Source organism: Chiloscyllium plagiosum, chromosome 18 (assembly GCF_004010195.1).
Source record: "Chiloscyllium plagiosum isolate BGI_BamShark_2017 chromosome 18, ASM401019v2, whole genome shotgun sequence".
Taxonomy (NCBI): Eukaryota; Metazoa; Chordata; class Chondrichthyes; order Orectolobiformes; family Hemiscylliidae; genus Chiloscyllium; species Chiloscyllium plagiosum.
In genome coordinates, this window is record NC_057727.1 from 2793543 (window position 1) to 2798659 (window position 5117).

General features: G+C 46.6%; 1 protein-coding gene across 1 annotated transcript in view; it reads right to left on the bottom strand.

The window, feature by feature from the left end:
* Nucleotides 1-3029, bottom strand: part of rab7a (RAB7a, member RAS oncogene family) — a 53638-nt gene extending 50609 nt beyond the window's left edge. The window contains exon 1 of the mRNA XM_043707575.1: nucleotides 2878-3029. The gene's annotated coding sequence lies outside the window, so the exon portion shown is untranslated. The remainder of the gene's footprint in view (nucleotides 1-2877) is intronic.
* Between the last annotated feature and the right edge of the window lie 2088 nt (nucleotides 3030-5117).

Consider the following 5117-nt stretch of genomic DNA (forward strand, 5'->3'; position numbering starts at 1 on the left):
GTGGAATGTGTTGGTGAAGTTGATGAATTGCTCAACCTCCTCGCGGGAGCAAGAGGTGGCGCCAATGCAGTCATCAATGTAGCGGAGGAAGAGGTGGGGAGTGGTGCCGGTGTAATTACGGGAAGATCAACTGCTCTACGTAGCCAATAAAGGGACAGGCATAGCTGGGGCCCATACGTGTGCCCATGGCTACCCCTTTGGTCTGGAGGAAGTGGGAGGATTCATAGGAGAAATTGTTCACTACAATAGTAGTGTCCACAAGCCATTGCCTAGAGTTATAATTGTAGGTGGAAAGAGTTAAGCATTTGAATGAAGTTGTATTAATGAATTACTACATCAAGTATACACCATTGAACAGTTCAGCCCAGGAACAGGCCTTTCAGCCCAATGCTTGTACAAGCAAAACTCCATTTAAAACAAATCCTATCTGCCTGCATATGGCATGTATTCTTCAAGTCCCTTTCTGCTCTTTGTATAAAGGCCTCTTAAAAATGTTGCTCTTGTTTCTAGCACCCCAGACCACATGTTCCAGACACCAAGTAAAAATCTTGTATATTCTTGCAAAAAAAAACTCATCTTGAACCTCCACCCCTCATTGGAGGTATCTAACCTAGCAGGGAAAACTAAACTACCCCCTTATCCATACCTCTTGCACATCAGTCACCCCTAGCCTCTGGTGAAGTCATCCATACTTTCAGAAGCAATTGTCCCCTCCGAATGAGTGTTCCAGCTATCTTAGCCATGTCTCAAGTTGCTCTCATTCCCCATACTCCTGGGGGCAGGTAGTGAAGGACAAATACCAAAAACACTACACCCAGCTGGAAAATGTCTACAAGACAACAGGATGAAATCAGTTCCACGATAATAGCTCAAAGCAAGGTAAATTACATTTGGGTACCCAAGTGATGAACTATTGAGATCTGCACAGTACTTAATTCCACTAATTCTCACCTGCACTCATGCAGAGTTGATGAGATAAGCAACTGCATTCCAACTTTAGTCATTTAATTCCGCAAGTATACCAAGCAAACCAGAAGTTTAAGCTAGCATCTAATCTACCACTCAAACTGATCTGGTAGTGTTCCACCTCTGGGCAAGATGAGGTATGACCAGTGATCATGTCTGACTAGTCCTAACAAGATCCTAACATGGTTGAACAGGTTGGCTCACTAAAAGTGATACTTTGTGAAAAGTGATACTTAAATGTTATGGCTAACCACATTTCACTTTGCTCCCAAAAAGACAATTCAAAACAAATACATTACTGTTCAGGGACAAAATCCAATTGGCTCCTAACCTAACACTAGTACTAGATTACCCAACCTCAAATTGGAAGTAAACAAATCATACTTCAGACCTCAAGAAAACATGCACACAGCTGTCAGGGACAGCAGCAATGTGGTTACATTCTCCCACACCATACACCTAAACAAATTAGGATAATACTTTTATACAGGAGAAACAAGTATTTAAAAGTTAGTCAAGTTTGCTGTCAGGATCAACGAGGGCACTAAAGTCAGTTTATCATGTCAGTCTGTGGCACCATGAGCCACAAGGGGACATTCTATTACAGGGAAACATCCTTGGCAACAAGATATACACAAATCCAGTGTTCAAGTCTGCTATTCAGAGTAATGACAAGTCATGTGTTTCATCAGCTGCAACAATCACGAGCAGGTTTCTTGGACTTCCAGAACGAAGCAACAATCTTATTTACGAAATCAACCATCCCCCAGTCTTGCCAACTGGGCAGAAACCACAACGTGATACCCATCTCACAACAATGCAGTTCACAGATCGCTGTCCATCGCGCAAACAGAAATGAAGTCGCACATTCAGATGCAAAAAAAGTTGACAAACTAGCTAAGAGACTGAAGGGGTGCTGTGGTATTATGCACCATTTGCTCTGCTTAGAGAAGTATTACTAAAGAAAGAAGTGTCGGAAATACTGCTATTTTGACACGCGAACAAAATCAAATACCGCTTTCGATTTAGTACAAACCTTCGTGATCAACAAGCCTTGAAACTGGCGAACGCCACAACAGACAAGTGTTACCTCGATCACTAAAGACCTGGAAATCTTAGTGATATTAAAAGTGAAACCAACTCAAAGAGCTTAGTCACCCTGAAGACTAAAGACAAGTGAGGCAGGTTTAAAGTTTCCACAGGCTCCATACTTGCAATACAGCGTCGACGGTTCGAACAACAAACAGATATTGGTGTGGGAGGGGGAAGCGGAGCTCACACAGCTACATGGAAGCTGTCAAAGCAAGCCCAAGCTTCAGAGCTAAATAGACGTATACCACTGAAATATTAAAGAGTCGCCCAGACTGTATTTTTCCAGCTCCTTTACGTGCTAAATCAGGACTAAGAGTATATTGAAGAACTGAGCGCAAGTGATAACATGTACATCATGTCAGCCAGTAATCTTGTGTGTTTTGCACCGTGCGGATTATTAAAGCGGAAAGAGTGAGAAAAGGAAAGAGGAGACAACTCCCCAGCAGGACACATGTATATTTGATGCAGCAGATGCTAACGCGCTGGGGCTGCCAGGGCCTGCAGGGCTGAGAGCTCCTGTCAATCGCACGGGCCGTTGTTAAGGGGCCCCGGGGACAGTTACTAGGGCTCAGCCCCCCCTCACACTAGGGGGGGGACCGTTGCTAGGATGAGCCCGGGGACGGTTGCTAGGGAAGGAGGGGAGCACGCAGCACCGCGAGCGCGGCCGTTGGGCGGACCCTAGGCCCCCGTCTGACTCTCGTTGTCTCTCTCTCTCTCTCTCTCGAGGCCTCGGGCCGCCCCCCACCACCACCAGCAGCAGCAGCTGCTTACACCCGCGGGCTGAGCGGCCTACCACCCCGGTCCTCGAGTCCGACTCACCTGAAAGGGTAAGGGAGGTTGAAGAAAGAGAGCTGCCCCTGCCCGGCCTGTTGACGGTTTGGTTTCCGTGAGCCGCTCGCTGGGCTGGGCTGCTCCTGCTGTCGTAGCTGCTGCCTCCGACTCGCCGCTTATCATCCGCACCCTGCGTCTGACGTCACCGCGTACCACGTCGGCGCGTGTTGCGTCACCGCGCGGGACCGCCCACCGCGTGACTTGCGGGCGTTCGACTGCGGGCAGCCCTGACGGGTCCTAGCGCCCGCCCATGCAGGGAGAGGTGGGGGGGGGAACAGGGAAATTTGGGATGTGATCTCAGGGCAGAACATGGAGTCATGCAGCACGGAAACAGACCCCTCGGTCCAACCAGTACATGCTGAACATAATCCCAAACTAAACTGGTCCCAGCTGGCTCCAGTTGGCCCATATCCCTCCAAACCCTTCCCATTCACATACCCCTCCAGATGCCTCTTAAATGTTGTAATTGTACCAGCCTCATGCACCACTTCCTCTGAAGGTTCATTCCACATTTGAACCACAATCTGTGTAAAATCTCTGCCCTCTCGCCTTACAAATAGAATCATAGAGATGTACGGCACGGAAACAGACCCTTCGGTCCATCCCGTCCATGCCGACCAGATATCCCAACCCAATCTAGTCCCACCTGCCAGCACCCAGCCCATATCCCTCCAAACCCTTCCTGTTCATATACCCATCCAAATGCCTCTTAATTGTACCCTCATGCACCACTTCCTCTGAAGGTTCATTCCACATTAGAACCACAATCTGTGTAAAAACTTTGCCTCTTCTATCTTTTAAAAATCTCTGCCCTCTCGCCTTACAAATGTAACCCCTAGTCTTGAAATACTTCCATCAGTTCACCTCTCAACCTACACTTCAATGAAAAAAAAGCCCCAGCCTATCCTGCCTTCCTTTACAACTTAAATCCTCATACCCGGCAACATCCTGGTATTTCTCTTCTGAAGGCCTTAAGGATTTAAACCATTGAATGACGAAGCAGACTGTGGGGCCTGTGTTGGCCTACTCCTGTAATAGTAAAACAAAGATCTGTGGATGCCAGATAGAAACAAAAACAGAAAGTGTTGGAGAAACTCAGCAGGTCTAGCAGCATTTGAACCCAGATAACCTTCAGAACTAAAGTTGCTGAGCTTCTCCAGCAATGCCTGTTGTTTCAGACTTTCATCATCCATGTTTCTTTGTTGTATTTTAGGACCTTGATGATCTTAGCCAGCATGGAAATTAAACTCAAGAGTGTGGTGCTGGAAAAGCACAGCAGGTCAGGCAGCATCCGAGGAGCAGGAGAATTTACGTTTCGGGCATAAGCCCTTTATCTGATCGCCAGCATCTGCAGTCCTTACTTTCTCCCTAGGAATTAAACTTGCACTGAACAGTGCCTCACAAAGCAGCTGTCCAGCCAACTGAGCTGATTGTTGGAGAACCTCAGCATCTTTGGAGAGAGTAACAGTGTTAATATTTCAAATGTGGTATGATGTCTTCAGAACTAAGATAGCATACAAGGTTACAGGCTAAGTGTCACTGAGTCCTACAACCTGTTGAAAGATGGGATGAGAATGGATGGATATTTCATAACCTGTGTGGACAAAATGGGCCGAAGAGCCTCTTTCTGTGCTGTCAAAACACTATTCTAGGTGCAACAAACAGGAAGGCAAGTTGTACATTGAACCTAATGAATGAGAATTTAGATTCAGAAAAAAGGATGTCTTACAGCAATTATACAGTGGCTTAGCGAGACCATATCTGGAGTATTGTGTGCAGTTACAGCTCATTCCTGATGAGAGATCGATTCTCCTGCTCCTTAGATGCTGCCTGACCTGCTGTGCTTTTCCAGCACCACACTCTCGACTCTGATCTCCAGCATCTGCAGTCCTCACTTTCTCCCTTGCAGTTACAGTCTTCCTACCTAATAATGAATATAATTGTCATAGAGGAAGTGCGGGAAAGATTCACTAGGCTTGATACCAGGGATGGCAAGACTGTCCTGTGAGGAGAGATTGGTTCAACTGGGCCTGTATTCACTAGTGTTTAGAAAAATGGGAAGGAATCTGATTGATAAAATTCTAACAGGGCTGGACAGACCAGATACAGGGAGGGTGTTTTCCCTGGTTGGGAAGTCTAGACCAATGGGGCATGGTTCAGGATGCATTTAGGAGTGAGATAAGGAAAAGTTTCTTCACTCAAAGAATGGTCACGTCAATGAGTCAGTA